At 38.7% G+C, this 20,695-nt stretch overlaps 1 long non-coding RNA gene and 1 other non-coding gene across 2 annotated transcripts; both read left to right on the forward strand.

Annotated features, from left to right (window-relative positions):
- Window positions 1-377: 377 nt before the first annotated feature.
- On the forward strand, window positions 378-450 carry TRNAV-UAC (transfer RNA valine (anticodon UAC)). Its single transcript has one exon. It is a non-coding gene; the product is annotated as a tRNA-Val (tRNA).
- Window positions 451-17,944: 17,494 nt separating this feature from the next.
- LOC149713700 (uncharacterized) lies at window positions 17,945-18,577 on the forward strand. The gene is made up of 3 exons (XR_016369341.1): window positions 17,945-18,142; window positions 18,216-18,383; window positions 18,463-18,577. It is a non-coding gene; the product is annotated as an uncharacterized LOC149713700 (long non-coding RNA).
- Window positions 18,578-20,695: the final 2,118 nt, after the last annotated feature.

Raw genomic sequence — 20,695 nt, forward strand, 5'->3', positions numbered from 1 at the left:
GTTGTGTATTTTACGTACGGGCTGTTGGGTAGAAGCGCTATATTCTACAGGGCCGGTAGGCCCTTGTAGATATGACTTGATACTCTTTTGTAACGTTAAATCAAAATTCACATGCTTTTACCAATTTTCCTATGGAGATTAACATGGGGTTTTTCGTGATATTTAACCACCCCTAACCGAGAAACTACAGCGAAGTTACTTTTCGGAATACTCTTAATTTAACAATTAAGTATTCAGGGTGTGCGATCGGCTAGTCTAATCAGAAACAATTAAGTCTAAGTATGTTAATTTTAGTTAATTACAGAAGTACTTGTTTCGACCATCGTGATTGGACATAATAATAATGCTAGAGCTCTTCGAAAACTCAAAATAACCAAGTATCTATGGTGTAGTGGTTATCACGTCCGCTTTACACTCGGAAGGTCCCAGGTTCGAGCCCTGGTAGATACATGACTTGACTATCGTTATTGGACACAATAATAAGCTAGATCTCTTCGAAAACTCAGAATAACCAAGTATTCATTGTGTAGTGGTTATCACGTCCGCTTTACACGCGGAAGGTCCCGGGTTCGAGCCCTGGTAGATACATGTTTTGACCATCGTGATTGGACATAATAATAAGCTAGATATCTTAGGAATCTCAGTGCAACGTTTGGGCCCTGCTAGATACATGTTTTGACCATCGTAATTGGACATAATAATAAGCGGTAAAGAAAACATAATTACTCAAAATTTAATTACATTAAGACTGAAGCGACAGATATTATATAAAAACGTCTTGGTTTGGACCAAGGCCGAAAAAACAAACGATATGTGTGAGGTTTATCAATTGACTGAAGTTTCAGATATTGAAATTCTTTCTAGTTATTTTTATACACTCAATCCTTAATCAATATTTAATTCAATCAACTGATTTTACTGTTAATCGACCTAGTCCCTCTAAATTAATTGAAAAAATTACATATCTACGCTTTTTCAAGAACAATTACATTTTCCGAAAACATTTTATCATGAAATTAATTATTTTGAAGGGATTTCGTGTCGATACTCACTAACTTGTGAGCATTTTGACCGACATAGTTTTAATTGTTGCTGGCTTGACAAATTTTCAAGTTTGCACCAAAAGAAGTTTAAATCTGTTTTAAGTTGTTGATAAGACTGTCGTTTAGAGTGAATGTCGTCTACTTAAGACAAAGCAACAAAGTTTATCCTGTGTGGTAAAGGGTAAAGATCACATAAACAGAAATACTTCTCAGACTTGTTATATTCATTTCCCGCGGAAATAATATGGTTAAACAAATCATTCATTACTAGTTATGCCAAGAAGGTCACATCTAACTCCGACACCCCCTCTCTTCCTCTATTTTCCCAATATATGGCATTTTATAATCACCAGTGGTTTCAGTGTATGGGTCATCTGAGCCGTCGCAACACACTCAGCCAATATTACCATAGACTGAGTTATGACCAAGAAATTCTTAAGTACGGAAAAGGAAGTTCCAGTGCAACTTTACCATCAAAGAGGCGACAATAGAAATGTAGCATTTCGATTTACGAAATTAAATGTATAAATTCGCGCAACACCCTTGTTTGGTATCCACGATCAAATATTTACATTTTCCATTCGAGTTATGCCAAAGTTCGCTTGCTTGTTTTAGACATCCAGTAGAACATTTCAAATATTCAATACTGTATCCTCAACATGATAAATTAATTTCACGATAGAATGTTTTCGGAAAATGAAATTGTTCTTGAAAAAGCGTAGATATGTAATTTTTTCAATTAATTTAGAGGGACTAGGTCGATTAACAGTAAAATCAGTTGATTGAATTAAATATTGATTAAGGATTGAGTGTATAAAAATAACTAGAAAGAATTTCAATATCTGAAACTTCAGTCAATTGATAAACCTCACACATATCGTTTGTTTTTTCGGCCTTGGTTTTTATATAATCTGTATTTGACTCTGAAGATTCATTCTTTGAAAATTTGTTTAAAACAATGAAGATCGTCTTCGTCGGGTTGGTAATCATCAACATTTGGTCCCACTAGTTTTGAGCGATCATTTGGGTCATCATAATGCAGCTCAGTTTCCTCATGATCAAAAATTACTCCCTCAATTTGTTTTGCAAAATGTAGACTATGCAACTCTGAATGTTCGAGGTCTTCAAGTGTGCTGTGTATTCCGACACTTTTTAATATATCTAGTGCTTGAATTTTACTTTCTGCAATTGTCATGGATATATCAACCAGATCTACCAATTCCTCGGAAGTTTCATTTACACCAATCAAAATCTTTTTCTTATCTCTTGGAATAAACATATGGTTGTCCTCGGTGGATAATTCCATTTGAACATCCAATCTTCTCAATCGGTACAGTAATTCGTGAACTGAAAAGTTGACTACGGTTGAGAATACCGAAGTCATGCTTCGTGATGCTCTGAAAAAGCCTTCACATTGCTGGCTTCCAAGGAGCGTTGGAAGGAAAGCTTCCTTGCAATTTGATTTTCGCAATCGGTGATGAAACAATAAGAGCGAATAGGCATTTACTTCTACGCACAGATGTGCGTTTCGAGTAATAAAATTGTTCTTTACAGTAAACTGCGCATGATGCGATAGCCATGCTTTCCACCCTCTATAAAAATATCGAGCACAGAAAGACATTTTAATTCTCTCAATCACTGAGAGATCATTCTTTAAAAACGGCAGAAGAGAATATCTCATTATTTGGAGGTATGTTGCCGTTCCTTCAGCACCTGGTATCTCTTTTAACAGTTCAATTGTTTTTTCTGAATAAAGTCTTTCCGCAGCTGCAAAGTTTTGACGGTCTTTGACGTCCAAGTCACTTCCCTTCAATCCGTGATCAAGTTTTGATTTTTCTTGAAAAAGAATGTCGAGGTATCCTTTACTACAAATCTTACTTCCCATAGCCAGAACGTTGCTGGGCTGAACAAGTCTTGTGCGCATTTTCGCTGCTAGGTGGACCGCATCTTGAAAGAAAAGCAATGGAAAAGACGCGATCGACGCATCCCGGGCATTTAAAATCAAATCTGCTATTGACACTACTTTATTGTTGCGATGGCTTTCACACATGGCTTGTAAATATTTTGGATCTCCGTCGGAAGACACTGCAAGAACCGTGATTCAATTTTCTTTAAGCTGGTTGACTACGTATTTCCAGCGTGACTGGATGACTTTCTTTCCATATTTATTATCGGTTCCGAAAATCATCAATGCAAATGGTGGAACTCCTTTTTTCAAACTTTGAACCATTACAACGTGCACTAGCTCAGCTTTCTTTGAAGAATGCATGTAGTTATGAGCTTTTTCCAAATCGCTAAATGGGAAAGATCCTGGAATGGGCAAACCATTGCTGTCCAGGGGAGGAACAAAACCAACGCATTGATTTGTTTCGGAATCATAAGATATTTTAGCTGTACAGCGAGTTGCATCCTCGCTCAACACTACCAGACGCTTTTCATCTCCATAGTTTCTTAGATGATTTTGTAAGGCTTCAATTCTTATTTCCCCCTCGTTAGCTTTAGTAGTATAAGCAATTAACCGTTCAACTTGCCTCACACTTGGAATAGCCCGACCGACGTTTTTCGAAATAAATTCATAGCAATGTTTTCCTGCCCATATCAGCAACAATTTTGAGAAATTTTTGATAACATCATCATGCCTAGGGGACTTGGCTTTGGTGTTCTTGATACAGTTTTCATAAAGCTGGCGTAAAAGATTATTAGGTTCCAAACCTTCTTGGACCACTATGCCATTGCCACTAAATTGATGTTTCAGTTCAATTTTAAGCGATTCATTTTCTCGAATTAACTGCTCAATTTTGTCAAGACACGGAAAGTAGTTTGTGATTTTAGCACAATCTTTGGCTGATTTAATAACACTTCTCTTGAGTCTTTCCCCTCTGGACCATCTCGTCCCCGACGTATTTGTTGCTTTGTGGTCGGTTTTCCTATCAACATATACCAATTATGGGACGCATATAAGGATATCCGTTATAAAGCGTTTGATTTCCCCAAGAAATGTCATTTTATGCCATAGATTTATGCATGGTTAAAGGAAAATAGTTGTAAAGAAATAGGGGCGGGATGGAAGGAAAAGTAAAATATTGGTCACTGTAGTAATTGCACGCGGCATGAGGTGTGAGGAGCAAAAATCGGTTTGCAGAGTAAGAATCCAGGTCATAAGTACCTTCCGTCCCATACCCCCGCACTTCATAATCCATTTCAAAGTTTTCCAGCAGTCCACAACCGAATAACTAACTTTTTCTTTAAAGGGAGGGTGAAATGGAAAATCAAGTAATTTTTTTATCTGTTCTTCTAATTATAAGACCAACCTTCATCCAGGAAATACCTCCGAATGATTTTAAAATTTAAATTAGTTTGAGATTTCATAGATAATTTGGAATTTGCACCTCTGACCAATCGCCCCGCCTTTTTATTAACAAATTCCCATGGTACGCTCCAAGTCGAATGAAATTTATCCCGAGATTTGATAAAATTTGCGCGCAATGTGATAATCATGGTGCGAGAAATCAAGTGTTTCACGGGAATTTGGTAAACAAGAAGGCAGGGCGTTACGTATTTGGTCGGAGGCGCAAATTCCAAATTATCTATGAAATCTCATACTAATTCGTAGGTATTTTCTGCATGTTTCACAATGTAGATAAGGCTAATAATTAGTAGAAGACTAGATAAAAAAATCCGACGATTTTCCTTTACACCCACCATTTAAAGCGCTTTTGGTTTATGTCAATGATTTAACTATAACTAATATCTGATTAATGTACCCACATTTTTGAAAAAACATATTTTACTTGCAAAGCTTTACACAAGAAAATACTAAGTACGACTAGCTTGTTTTACAGAAAAATGGTTTTGTTTGCGTTATACAGGCCAAGGTGTGTAAGAACCTACCGCTCCTCAGTGTCTTCAGTTTTCCTTGAGCACCTGGAACTTATATCTTCATCTTTTTCGTATCCTTCAGTTTCCAAATGGTTCACATTCTCATTAAGGTTACACATTAAATTACCTAAGTCACAAAAAACGTTTACTTAAAATCTCTTTTAACATTGTGCAATTAAAAGTAAGCAATTCATACCATGACTAGAAGTGCTTGGATCTTCAATTCCTACGCATTTTGGTAGAAATGAATTTGTTTTTTGAGGTTGTTTTAACAAACTCCCGCTCCTTTTCAGTTTAGGACATTGTTTTATGTGCCTAGTAAAATTTGAAAGTACAACACATCCTTTTGTAATAGTAATATGAAACTTCGCATTGCAACATAGACAGATAATGATTGGTGAGATCTCCGGCGACTGACTTGCAGTCACACGATAATGAATATTTTCCGTCAATTGTTGAACATGTACTCCTTCCTGCTTTTTTGACCAAGCCATTAGATTTTTGACAATCTTTGAGTTTAATTCGTCAAAACTCTTAGAACTTTCTGATTTTTTAGTTGGTTGAATTTCGCAACTAGAATCATTAATAGAGCATTTTGGTCGCTTATGTGGTGGTTGTGGCGCCTTATCCGTTTCCAAAGAATGTTCTAGAAATTTCAATTTCCATACAAAGCAATCTAATATAGCGCGGTGACCGGGCATAAATTCAAATTCCTCTGGTATGCTTTTGAAAATTCCTAGTGCAATCTCAGCGTCATTACGTGATATTTTAAGTAAAAACTGCCCTTAGATTTTAAGTACTTTTCTATTTGCGAAATGTCTTTCAAGAGGACTAAAGCGCCATTATTGTTGTAACCCGTCATTTGGATACCTGTTGTGGTAGTCTCTTAAATTGTTCTTCAAAAAATTCTTCTGATGTTTGAGTTTCCATTGAGCATTCGCAATACAATAAATCACGATTTGAAGTTCTGTAAATTTATCCTTTACAATTAGCAACTTATGCGAGCTAATATCTTAATTTTAAAACCATATTTCCAGCTGCAAGTTTGACCAGAGGTGGATTAGGGGAAGTTACGAAAGAGGCCGAATTTCTGGATGGGCAAATGCTTTATAAAAGCGATGGGGGAACTTAGAGCTACTCTTTATTTTTAAGCCCCCCCAAAAATGAGAGAGAATTCGCGAGGATAGCAGGGTAACGATATCGCCACCTAACGGATTGAAAATAGAGTCTGCTTTAGTGTATGATGTACAAGGCTTACTCAGTCAAGAGTCGTTTATAGTTAAAAATGGAACAATCGACGGGAGGCGCGGACTTTCCCATTATTAAGAAGTTAATAGAACAATTAAAAAATTATCTCATATATTTTGTGACTTCCTCTGAAACTAGAGTAGCGTTGGTGGCCCAACTTTTAAGTTCCAACAAAGTTCAGCAATATTTTCAGTCTCTTTTAGACATGTTTGAAAAGTTGAAGGTACAGTGCAAGAGCCAAAGATTAAAATCAAGCATAATAGGATTAAAAATGGTAAAGCAAGGCAAAAAGATCTAAACGACGGACTAGAAGAATTTGAAGGAGAAGGAGTTAAAGAAGATCAGCCTAATGTGGTCAGAACAAACAAATGTATGGCTAAGTTAACTGTGAAGTTTTTCGAGGAAGCAAAGAATTTGAAAATAGGGCGGCAAAGGCTTAGCTATGTTTTCCGATTTTTCGTTACTTTTTGTCGGTTTTTTATCTATGTTACAACCTACAGACTTATTTCTCATGTTTTGTTTGACCATTAAATAAAAATTACATTGAGTTGATGCTTCTTCATAACTTTTAGAGCTGTTAATACTCATAACAGGTCGCGAAGAGTTTTCAAGCTCGACTTCGGAGGCCATTTTCTCAATTTCCCGTGTTACTTCTTTTAACATCCACCAGGTAGAGACCTTAATCTTACTCCGTTGATAGAGGGGAGAAATTTTAACCCACCCAGCCGTTCCTCTTCCTCTCTCTCGTAAATAAAATGCCCCCACAGTGAGCCCTATGGCTCGTTCATAACTTCCCCTAATCCACCTCTGGTTTGACCAACTTCTAAGCAATGTTACAAAGGTTTGAGTATGAAATTTAGGGTTCCATGCTTAAACCCCGGGAACATACGGGCTTTATGTAGTCAGCTATGAGAACGCTTCAAGAAATGTAGCAGTCACGTGGGATAACTTTCTGTGTGGATTTAAAGCTTGAGAATGATTTGAACGTTGATTTGAAGAATGAAAGACTATGGGTTGAAGATTGAAAGATTGGGAATTTTTCGATTTATTTTTTTTATGGATTTTTAAAGTTTATTGATGTTGTGAGATTGGAAAGCTTTATCAAGGATTTGAAAGATTTTCTGGGATTTGAAAGATTGTGTGGGATTTGAAAGATTTTCTGGGATTTGAAAGATTTTCTGAGATTTGAAAGATTTTCTGAGATATGAAAGATTTTCTGAGATTTGAAAGATTTTCTGAGATATGAAAGATTTTCTGAGATATGAAAGATTTTCTGAGATATGAAAGATTTTCTGGGATTTGAAAGATTTTCTGGGATTTGAAAGATTTTCTGGGATTTGAAAGATTTTCTGGGATTTGAAAGATTTTCTGAGATTTGAAAGATTTTCTGGGATTTAAAAGATTTTCAGATTTATCTAGAATTTATAAGATTTTCTGGGATTTGAAAGATTTATCAAGAATTTATAAGATTTTCAGGGATTTGAAAGATTTGAAGGTTTTTAAGATTTCAAGATTTAAAATCTTATACTGTACGAGATTTGAAGGAACGTCGGACCCCTCGAGATAGAAACTTGAAATTCAGGATTTAGTTTTCATTTATTTTATAAAGCACAGAAAAATTAAAACATCCCGAAATTTTTATAAAATTGTTCTTTAGTTCTTTATTTTAAAACTAGATGGCGCAGCCGTCTTTTCAACAGAAATAGTGTATGTTCTTGATGAAAGGACGTAATGGTCCAAAGTTAATCGAAAGTTAATTATATATTAAAGCTAATAGGAGTAGTAGTTTAAAAGGACGTAATGGTCCAAAGTTAACCGAAAGTTAAATATATAATAAAGCTAATAGGAGTAGTAGTTTAAAAGAAATGTGTCGTAACTGATGCTACATTCTTATATTAGGATATCGCGTACTATCTTTATTGCATATTCTCTGCGGGTCGAAAGGGGTAATTCAACGCAAATATGATCAAACGTTAGCGATTATATTGGCAAACGAAGTACCACGAGAGGGTCTTGTTTTAATATAACTACCGAAGTATAACGAGAGGGTCTACAAAACATTAACATGTACAAAAATGGGCCAAGCCTCGCTTCGTGCCCTCTCCGCCGTAAAACGTTCTGAGATCCCATGTAGAGCCAAGTCTGCCTTTTGTTCTCATTCAATCGCCAGTTGAACAATTATGTTATAAATTAAGTCCTTTTCCTAATTAATAACCAATATTCTTTGACTCTATCATTATTATACATCTTTGTTCGTATCAAAAATATCGATATATATCCCAAAAACACCCAGTCAAGTTTTAAAAATTATTTGCATCAGCCCCTTAACTTGACTAGTGATTATGAAGTTGGGTTGGCGGAAATCATATTTCCAAATCATTGGGTGAATATAAGCGAAGAGTTTAACAAGTTTGAAATTCAGGTCGTAAATGATCCAAATAGTGACAAATATGCGGCTATTCGAGAGCCTGTTGAATATCAAAAAATAGAGATACCAGTCAATCGTTATGTAAAGACCAAAGAGTACGAACTTCCTCAAAATTTTGTTGATCTTTTAAATGATGATGTAAACAGTCATCCGTATTTAAAAGGGAAATTATATTTTAAATTAATGAATAAATATAAAGACGGGGCCCTGGGAAAACAGTTAGATACAAACTTTCCCGTTTACTTGCAAGTTTTAGGAAAGGAAAACATACGGTTCAAAATACCAGCTGATTCCCCTTTGACCACATTATTTGAATTTAAAGAGAATAATTACGAAGATGTTCCCTATATATCCAAATATCCTGTATCAAAGCATGATAAAAATATAAGTTTAAATTACACTAATAATTACGTGGAAATCGAAATTGATAATGTTGGAGATAATTTAAAAAAAATTTGATTACAAGTACATTCCCAAGGCCGCCATTAAACGTAAAACAAGCCACGAAGTTCCGCCGATAAGAAAAAAGCCTCAGCCAGAATATAGGCCTGTACCGCCATCTATACCTATTTTACCACCTTTCTTCCGATACCTATTGCTACGACTGAACCCGTAGTACTTGTACAACCACTGCCAGCTAAAATAGCCCCTCCACCCAAAATAACTTTTCCAAAACAAACAACTCCAAAACAAAACCCACCTAAACCTGACTTACCAAAAACCTACTACCCAAAGCCCAAACCACCTAAGCCCGAGTTACCAAAGCCAAAGCCAAAACCGCAGCCACCCAAGCCTGAACTACCGAAGCTTCCAGCTCCGGACCCTCCTAAAATACCAGCTCCGGACCCCCCCAAAATACCAGCTCCGGACCCCCCCAAAATACCAGCTCCGGACCCCCCCAAAATACCAGCTCCGGACCCCCCTAAAATTGCAGCACCAGAGGCTCCGAAACCCTCTACCTTCGAAACACTGACGCCGACCCCCTCGCCAACGGAGGTTGAGGAAATATATATATTTCCAGACCTTTCAAAACCTGACTTACCGAAACCCGACCTATCGAAACCCGACCTATCCAAGCCTGACCTCTCAAAATCTCCAGACTCTACAACATCCTCTACTTTTGAGCTACCCGTATTACCGACCCCCTCCCCACCACCGGTTGATGAAAAACCCTTGTTTCCGCAACCGGTTGATTCGCCAGAGAAAAAACCCGAGCCAATTATCTCTGAAAAGCCTAAGCCAATTAACCCTGAGGATTATGACAATTACACAGTATTGTTCTTACCGCAAACTTTTAAAGCCAGTAAAACGCCAGAGAAAAACGCCGAAGGGCTTTATCGAGCCGTAGCCAACACTTTAGAAAAATTAGTATTTAAAAAAATTCAAGTAACATACCACACAGTAGATAATTGGGGGGATGCTGTCGTGTATAATTTCAAAACACCGGAATGGGTGGAAATTAAATTTTCCCCCCAAGTAGCTGGATTGCTTAACGCTGACCCAAATAAATATTATTCCGGAAGACACCAACTAGGGCCCTTGAGCATGACGTTAGAAGAATATACCATAGACAAAGACAATGCATACGTAGAATATCGAGTCAATAGAACCATAAAGCGCTATACCCCCTGGGAAGAACCGTGGCTTTATTTCTTTTTTAAAATGTCAGGCGAGTTTAGATCGACAGATGATTATAAGATTTATGAAGAAATTGCCGAAAACCTCCAAATAACTGCGCGCAATTTTGACCCTTTAAGATTGCAACAGGCCGAATTTAGCGTTATTAAACAAGGAGCGGAACGTTATTTTAGAGCCTATTGTCCGGCAAAAATTGAAATGCTCTTCCCAAAGGAATTGCGTGATATATTAAATTTAGAAGCTGAATACGTTGGTGGGACGTTTCTATCCACTAAACCTTTAGAGCGTAATTTTACGCATTTCAAAACAACTAATGACACATTCGTAAATTATCGCGTTCATGACTCACTAATGTATCTATTTACTAAGACTAGTTTCACAAAAATCAAAATACCCGCGGGCGAATATACCTGCGATTTGACTTCGACCGGGGCCGTAATTCCCTTCTCTTTACATTTAAAAATTATAAACCAGTTATTGGGGGTTCAAGAATATATGCCTCGCCAGTATTTTAAAATGTACATTCTCAAAACGGCGCTGGAAGATAGATTTTATGTTCGTCTCGAAATAGAACCAGGTGTTCGCGTATCGGTAGCTGGACCAATGGCTCAGTTATTTAACATTCCCGAAGAGGGAGAATTTTTTAAACACAGTCATTCGGGAGTAGCTCTGGTAAATCCTCGATTAAGAATAATGACCCTGACAGCGGATAATAATTTTTGGACTAGCGAATACGATGTGGATAGATTTCCAGAAGACCCAAATATGGCTGACCAGCCGTATTTACCCGGGTCTCAAGCCAGACGAGTTGATAATTTCGCGTGCGAGATTCCTCCCGGGGTATATTATCATATTAGCGATGTTTTAAGTGCTATGAGCGAAGCCATGTCGCCGACGCATAGAAAAAGTCTAAAATTTACGCAGAATGTAGACGGAACCGTCACGGTTTCAAAACTGAACGATAAGGTCTCAATTTTGTTTCCCAAAACAACACCCGGACGAGGACTGGGACGATTGTTAGGTTTTAGTAGTAATCAATTGGATCGGTATATCAATAACGAGACGTCGGAGTATCCCGCGGATATCATGAGAGGCGTCGATGCCATGTTTGTTTATACCAATATTTTCCGTCAACAAGTAGTGGGTGGTGGTCAAGCCCCTCTGCTACTTTTCATAAAAATGCCGGCTTTTTCGCTGCTAGACGAGGAGAACCAGGAAATATTTATTAATATCGATTTTTATCCAATTTCAACTAGCGATATACAAGAAATTGAAATTGAATTGAAATCCGATTACGGGGAAAATATCCCGTTTAATGTGGGTAAAGTATATATTAAACTGTTTTTAGGCGTCGACGTCAATAGAACTTGAGCAATGGTACCCAATAGATATACTCTGTATTTCCAAAGAGGATCGTCTCTTCCGGCTTTACACGCGAACGTTTTCCAATCGGGGGGTCGTTTTAGTGTCGGCGGTATCTTCAATTCTTTATTGCGCAAAATTACACCCTTTATTAGACCGGCCATTAGTACTTTAGCGTCCGAAGCTGTTGGGTTAACGAGTAGAGTAATTAGCGATGCCCAAAACCCCGGAATATCACCTCGAGAATCGATTAAACGAAATGTCAAGCAATCTATAAATTCCCTACTACATAAAGGCGTGGACCGGATTGTCAACACTCAGAGCGGGACGGGCCGAAAACGAAAGAGGACTGCTAAAACAAGCCGGAGCAAACGTGTTAAGCGACGCACTAAACGCAATTTTCTAGACTAAACATGTCGACCTACGAAAGTGTTCTTTCTGATTTTGAAGTATTTGAAAAGCCAGTGGTGAATAATAATATTGTTGGGACTAAAACGACTGCTCATTATCCAATTGCCCCACTAACTAATGCTAAATATGTAGAATTTATCATTCCTCCCTCTAACAATTATCATGATTTGACTAAAACTCTTTTGAGATTAAAATTTCGCGTTTTACACGAGGACGGCACGGCCGTTCCAGATGCGGAAAAGAAAGTCTCGGTAACAAATTTAATAATTGCCTCGCTATTTTGTCAAGTAGAATTATTTCTTAATGGCGTCGCCGTCCAGCAACCTAATAATATATACCCATATATGGCCTATTTTAAAATACTTTTAAATTATGGGCAAACGGCGGCCAATTCCTGGTTAACGTCTATGTTAAATTATTTGGATACCATTATCGATCCGGCGACGGCTTTAGAAGATGCCAATATTAACAAGGAAGATAATGGTATTGGTCGTCGCGCTAAACGCGTGGCAAAATCAAAGACGTGCGATGTAATTGGCAATTTATTTTTGGATATGTTCAAAACGCCCAAATTCTTACTAGATAATATCGAGGTGCGAATTAGACTTCATCGAAGCTCCACGGATTTCGCTATTATTCACAATGAAGCGGGCAAAAAGTATAAGATTGATTTAACGGAATGCACCTTGTTTTCGCGCGAAATTGAGGTTAATCCCGAACTGCAACTAGCTCACGCCCAGATGTTAAATTCGGGAATAAACGCTCGCTACGAAGTAAACTCTATTGTTATGAAAAATTTCTTAATAACCACCGGAACGCAAGATTTTATTAGGGACAGCTTGTTTACAGGGCAATTACCCTCGCGAACTGTCGTGGCTTTCGTTACTAATAAAAAATTTGTAGGGGAAGCAACTTCCAACCCCCTGGATCTCCAACATTTCAAACTCGATTTCATGCAATTCTCTTTAAATTCACAAAATTATCCCGATATCCCGTTTACGCCTAATTTTGACGATGATCAATACGTTAGATGTTACAATTCTTTATTCGAGGGTCTCGAGATATTAGGTCTTGACCGGGGAAATATAATTTCTTACGATTTATATAAGAAAGGCTTTTTTGTCGTTGTTTTTGATTTGAGTAGAGAACATCTCGCTTCGTTAGGTCTAAATTCCATGCCCCAGACTGGTAACTTGAGATTATCGTTAAGATTTAGCTCACCGCTAACCGAAAACGTCACGTGCATTGTCATGGCCGAATTTCCAAACAATCAGTTAATAATATCTAAAAACAGAGAAATTATTTATAATCACCCCAACGTATAAAAGACTAAAACTTTATAAATACAATATCAGTCGCGAGCCAATATGCACCCAGTACACACCGTCACGCCAAAGCTCGACATTTGCGTCATTGAGTCAATTGAACCTAAAAGATCGGATACGCGTACAAAAACTATATTAAAACCTAACGCCTGGTACGCTTTGTTTCGGTTTCAAAATGAACTCACGTCCTTTTTTGACGGAAAAATACCTCGCTATCATATTTGGTTGCCCGTCAAAGAGCGCCTCAAGCTGGAATGCTTCGTCAACTCGAAAGATGAACGTATAATCGATCTTCGATACTATGAACGAGGCAGCGGCAGTCGTTATTTCCTGAACTTTAGCACCAGCGAAGGATTCAGCCTGAACAAAACAGGATGGCAGACATTGATTGATTTAAAGCCGCTGATTGACGAGGATCTCAAAGCTAAAGGGATAGCTGTCTGTCGCATGCGCGAATTAATTTTAAACGAGCTCACTACCACTTTGTTTGACGTCACTTCCACTTGCGCCAACGTCGAGTGTCGAAAACAAATATGCCACTCTCAAAGCTGCTCGGAATTTGACACAAATTTCAGTGATCGAGTCGAACGTAATTTGCACGAAGCGCTGCCTCAATTGGATCGTGAGAAAATTTTGCATCAATTTGAGACTGAACACGGATGGATTGAAGATCAAGAGGATATTTACGCTTATTTTGTCAACAGTTTTGCCGATTTAAATAATGCCTTGATTTATGGCTATTAAAATAAGTGTACTGATATAGCGTATTTGTTTAACTGATATTGTTTTTATAAAATACCTTTGTGTGTATTAAATAAAGTTGTTTATTGGGAAACCATTTAGTCGTTATTTATACGTGTTAAGACATGGACGCTAAAATTAGAAAAATTTATTACGACGTGGCTAATCCGGCCGCCTATGGGTCGCTAGCGAGATTACAAAAGGCCTTACCGCACGTGCCAAAAGCAAAATTAGTCACCTTTCTCGAGAAACAACCCGCCTACACGAAACACCGATTTCGACGTTTCCGATTCAAAACCAACCAGGTGTACGCCTCGACTATCGATGACGTTTTTCAAGCTGATTTGTTGGATCTACCGAAATTAAAACGTTTTAATAAAAATGTTCGCTATGTTTTGTGCGTCATTGACGTCTTAAGCCGCTACGGATGGACAATACCTCTTAGAAACAAAACATCTGGCGAGGTTATCGAAGCTTTTAAAAAATATTTCGAGAGAGGATCCCTATAAAAATATACACTGACTACGGTGGAGAATTTAGTTCGCGCAACTTTGCTTCCTTTTTGAAACGTCACAATGTGCAAATACATTTTGCCCGGAGTCAGCATAAGGCCAGTCTAGCTGAACGCTTTATTAGAACAATTAAGGAACAAATTGCCCGGGTTATTACGGCCACAGGGAATAAAAATTGCGTTAAATATTTACCTTTAATTACTCAAGCCTATAATGAACGGGTTCATTCAACTACTGGAATTGCACCGGCTCATGTTAATATAGATAACGAATCAATCATTTGGAATAAACTGTACGGGAAGTCAAACGGAATTAATCGATACGCACCGAGGCTTAAAGTTGGCGATCACGTGCGTCTCTCTATAGCTAGTCGAGTATTTAGAAAAACTAGCTCGGGAGGCACGTTTACTGACGAAATATTCCGCGTTGTTGACGTCATACCCAGGTCACCACCCGTCTATCGCGTAGCGGATTTAAAGGGGGAGCAAATTTTGGGTGTTTTCTACGGCGCCGAACTACAAAAAGTCTCGTTACCCGAGACGGGCCTTGTCAAGACTAAATTATGAACACTCTTTTAACTTGCGACAAAAGAACGCGACCCTACTATTTAGGATGCTTCCCCGTAGATAAACTCCCAGCACATCCTTAAAGGCCCAAATTTTGCTTTATATTCAATAACGAAGCTGCTGGAGAGGCTGGAGAACATTGGATAGCGTGCTTTTCTAACAATGACACGGTGGAAATGTTTTGCACTTACGGAAAGTCGCCGCGATACTATAAAGTTAATTTAAAACGATACGGGAAACGAGTTGTTTACAATAAACAACAAATTCAACATCCATTTTTTTCAACTGTGCGGTCTGCATTGTAGTCTGTACCTAGCACTCCGCTGCGAGGGCGTGGCTAGAAAGACGATATTAGACGCCATTTACGCTAATAACCTTAAACTTAACGACTATGTCGCCTTATTATATTTATCTTTACATTTAAAAAAACATGTACACAGATATTGTACACAATAAAACAATTTTTTATTTGTCTTAATATTACATTTTATCAATATCATGCCATTTATGGTGTTTAGCTCTTCGTTCGTTAGATGGAACTACTGGACCGAGATTTTGAAGCTCGTCTTTCTTTTTCCGAGGTTTTTTCTGTTATTTCTTGTTCTTCTGTTTAGCGGAGGCCGTCTCAAACAGGTTTTCCAAGTCCGTTAAATTGTCCGCTTCCGCCTCCTCTAGATTCTCTTGTTCATCGGCAATTTCTTCTTGAAAAGCGTCGTCGGGATTTGCATAACCAACAGCCCCTTCTTCTAGCTCTCTTTTTGGCGTAAAAAATGTTTTTTGCAAACGATTTGCCAGAACTTCGGCTTGCCGTTTCACCATATCTCCAACATAGGTCGGCCCAAATTGTTGGTAATAATCTTCTCGTGTTGGTGTCCCCGCAGCCGTTTCGCTTTTAAAAATCCTTTGTCGAGGCTCGGTTCGTTTAGGCGTAGTAAAAGAACTGCCCGACGTGCTTGTTGTCGGTGATGACGTGGCATAGCTCGGCCATGACAATTGTTTTTTTCGCGGCGGCATTTTAGGGGTGACCGGTAATGACGGCGTGGGTGACATTGCAATTGTAGGACTGACGACCTCAAATTTAGGTAAAGGAATTTGTTTCTCGATACTTAAATATTTCTTAAAAGCGTCTAAATATTTATATAATTTATCGTAAGCATTCAATGGCGATTTTAAAATATCATCAATCTCTCGGTCCAAGGCCGAATGTTCTTGGGCAGCTGTTGAAGTTACGGCGCTAGCCGGCACTAGCACCATTTGTTTCATAGTTTAGCAGCTATGGCTTGGACAATTGAAGGCAAAATTGCTGCAAGCAACGTCGTAAGAAAACCACCTGATTGCTGCAACAACAGCTTTTATTTGCTTTTCTGCGACAAGGTACTTGATCCGAGTTGTCTAATAATTTTCTTGTACTTTGCTAACCTTTTCTTACGGTCTTTACTCAAATAAATGCCTCCGCCCTTTAAATTCTTACAAAGTGTCTGAATGCTCTTTAATTGGGGCGTGCTACTATTGTTTAAGAGGGTTCGCCGTTGTTTACAGCTAGTTTGACGCAAACTTTGTAAATAAGGGACAAATTTGGCAAACTTTGTCGAGGGACGGGCTACGACGAGTCGGGAGCGTTTTCCTGATCGATGTTTAACGCGTGGGGCCATTATTCAAATGACAATTAAATTTAATAGACATAGACATACATAGGCGATTCGTGAGGTAGAACACGCGACCTTAATCGTAAATTTTCCGGAGTTTCTTGTTTTAAATCAATTAACAAATAACTATAGGGTTCTTTAGTGGCTAGCCTGTACGCATCCGTAATACGTCTCGGGTTATCTGGACTTATTTGTTGCGCTAAATATCTAATAGAGGCAACATCTCGAGGATTTTTCATTATTATAAAATAGAAAGAGTTTTGAGAAATTATCCGCGATTGGCTACCCTTGGGAAACAGTTGTTGAGTAATAATAATGACCGTATACCCTAAATGATGCGACGTCACGCACACTAAATCGGCAATATGAGCTTGCTTGAATAATTGGCTAGCTAAGTCGTCTAGTATCAAGTAGGAATCGCGATTCATTTCCCAAACGTCTGGATCAGCCGTTGGCAATCCTTGAATAAATTGAATTCCCGGAATCAATTGTTTCAATTTTTCGTAGTTTGGCTGCCAGGCCGCGTAGCAATAAATAACCTTTTTATGCGGTGGGTCAAACATAAGCTGATGATTTTGCAATAAGTTACTTAAAAGAAAACTCTTCCCCGCTTGCGTTGGCCCCACGATTAGAAACTGGGCGGGTGTTTGGAACTTTAAAGAATGCGAGACTGACTCGGCTGGATTCATCTTGATTAATAAACATTTTTATTTTAATTAACAGTTTATATATATATATATAATATATATAATCAAAAATACAATTAACCCAAAACCCAAAGACCCTTAATAAACACAAATTAGAAAATATTTAAACGATATAAACGAAACCCTTTTACCCAAAAAAAAATTCTCCTATTAAGTAATTGTTTTTTTTTTTAAAAAAAGTTTCTCTTCTAATTCCAGACAACGCTGGCGAAAGCGTTGGACGTTGAGGAGGTTAAAGTTGACGCGCGACTCGGAGGGTGGTAGGATGTAAACACGCACTACAGTAGCGAACACGACGGATGGATGCGCACGCGCACTTTTTCGTTTCCCGACCGCTCTTTGTTGGTGGTTGGGCATGTCTAAACCAGATGGTCGCAAACATCTTCGCCCTCGTTGGTCGGGAAGTCGGGAAACCCTTGCCGCAGTGGTTTGTTGTTGCACGGCTTTTTGGAAACCATCGCGCACGATGGACTGTGCTTGCGATGCTCCCTGGATGGACTGTCCGTACAACGCCACTGATACAAGGTGATGCCACAAAAGGCGCAGCGCGTCGTCTGTGTTTCTACATCTGCAAGATAGAAACCGTCTTTGGCCAGGGCTTCGATAGGAACGCAAGATTCCCACAAGCCCTCGAAAGTATGTCTTCGCCTAGCCTCGTAATTCATGCAAAAGAGATGTTGAAGCGGGTGTTGCCTCTTTGAAACCGTAGGGTCGACTGGTTGTCAAATCGGCGTTCAACAATCTCTTATTCGAGGTTTGGCGAAATCTTTTGGTGATTTTAACGGCCTCTAGCTGCAGCTTGTATTTATCCCGTTTAAAATTAAAAGGGACATTGACTGTTACTTCCTTTTCCGGATTCATCGCTACACTTTCAAAGGTTTCAAAGTCAAGTTTTTCCAGATTTTCTCGATTTAACGTCAACCCTTTAATTTTCTTGACTTCTTTTCCTTTGCTAGTGCGAAACGAGTAACTTTTGGCACCGGTACTACAAAAGGAAGTTATATAATCACCGCCGAGTTCGTCCGCCCAGCAACCAATATGATTGCCAGTTGGAATGTCAAACTTTCCCGGTAGATGGCGGTAGATTATAGAGTCGGTGTCACAATACAAGGCTGCGCGGTCCAATTGAAGCAGCATCTTGTTCAATTCGAGTCGCCCGTAGCAAGAAACAAAACTCCCCACGATGGCCGACCCCAGTTTGTAGTCTAGAATGTAATCGCTTTTGGCTTTGTACGATAAGAGAGCGATCGACTCCGTAACTGGCCGTAAGTCGACTAATTCCAGAGTGTAATCGCTCGCGTATCGTATCAATACGTAATAGTTGTTAATAAAGATGCTGAGAATTTTACCGGTATTTAAAGCCATGCGACCCCATAAAGAATTTAAATTAATTTTAGCGATATTACGCAGGGAAGGATTTGATTGAATATCCGCCACGGTTAGAGAAAGCTTTTCATTCTTGTTTATATCAGCGATATACGCCTCTTTTTGCAGAGGCGTTTGCGCGTGAGCGGGAAATCCGGAATTCTTCACTTTCAAGGCGATAAAATCAGTCATGTACTGGGCGAAGAAATATTCCGTTTTTGGATAATGGTAAACCTCGAATATATCGAGGAGTTTATAACCATGCTCCATAGCGGCATAGACTTCAACCGTTGGCCAGACTGATTCGAAAGCCCGTTGATTGACAGTGTGATCGCAGATTTCCGCTCGCAATTCTAGACACGTGCGACAGAGGGCGTAGGCTAATTTACCACCGCTGCGAAAGGGAATTAAGGGGATGTGGAGATCTTGAGGGGCCAGCAGACGACAACTCATAACGCCAAAATACCACCCTGGCGATTTGTCAAAATCTCTGTTATAGATTATGGGGTGGCCGCTAGGGTACGGAAAATCACGACAGACTTTCGGGTACAAAGAAATAATATCCTTGTAGAAAATTTTCTCCTCGCCTTGCACGTGGCAGTTGAGAACAAAATTTCCGTTCGTCCCCCATAGAGAGCGCTACGAGCTGATATTTGAGGTCGAAAAGTTAAACTTTTGCAGAAAGCCTTAGCTTCGGCGTTTTCTTTTAAAAGCTTAACAAATTGACACTCAAAAATCGATGTGTACTCGTAGCCAGGCATATTCTCTTTAATAAACAACTCTCTATCTAAAGTCCGCTCGTACAGAAATCTGTTGCTGGCCTTGAGTTGGGTATTGTAGACATTTAGTTTTTGACATGGACAACCGTGATAGTAGCAACCGTGGAAATCAAAAATTTTGGGTGGAATTTCGCTATAACCATCGACTAAATAGCGACCCACGCGACCCCCGTAGCTTAAAGCAGTGCGCAATTTTATATCTTCCGTTTTCTCCACCCAAGCGAGATATTTTAAGCTAATTTGACTGTGATTAAATTTTGCGTTATACCCATTAGAAGGAACGATACCCATGCTGTAAGGTTTATAGTAATTGTTAAGATAAATAGTTGTTAGAGCACCCGCCAAAGTGATATTTTTCAAGCAGAAAGGGTCTAATTTTGTTAGATCAATGTAAATTTTTCTAAAAGCTTCGACGCCTTGTCTTAGGACTTTGACGTCTTGAATGCAATATTTAATAAGCTCCTCTTTGATGTTGTAAATAGATCCTTCCATTGACGCGTACCAAGTTTGAAAATCTTGATAATCATTGGCCTTCATTTGAGCTACGTTAAAGTACGAAGCTTCAGGGATGACGCCAATGTAATTTAGATTTTCTTTGGGATGAAAATCAAACGGGAAGAATCCTTTCGCCACATCGCCGAGGCTAAACATGCTGGTGAAATTACGCAGAGGCTGACTAATATAGTTAAAGCTATCGAGAAATTTCATTTGCGGTCCCTCGAGATGAATCATAAGAATTTTACTGCCGTCAAAAATAACGGCAGGGGTGACGTGTCTATGAACTAAAGCGTTAAGAATTAAGAAGTTATCAAAAGCTTTCGCGTAATGAGCGACGACTTGAGTGTTAGTAAAGCGTGGTCGGTACGTTTTACGTTTTTGTCCAGTCAAAACTACCTGCTCTACGCTGAATAAATAATTTAAAAATTGCTCGACGCAATTGGCGCCGTAAAAAATTTTGGTTTCAAAGCCAGCTTCAGTCTGCACGTCGCAAACAAGTAAAATGGGGACGTGGATATTATTTCTAAGAATAGTCTCAATGTCGTAA

Source organism: Phalangium opilio, unplaced genomic scaffold (assembly GCF_054372755.1).
Source record: "Phalangium opilio isolate 3A_F unplaced genomic scaffold, DU_Popi_V2 ptg000009l_1, whole genome shotgun sequence".
Classification (NCBI taxonomy): domain Eukaryota; kingdom Metazoa; phylum Arthropoda; class Arachnida; order Opiliones; family Phalangiidae; genus Phalangium; species Phalangium opilio.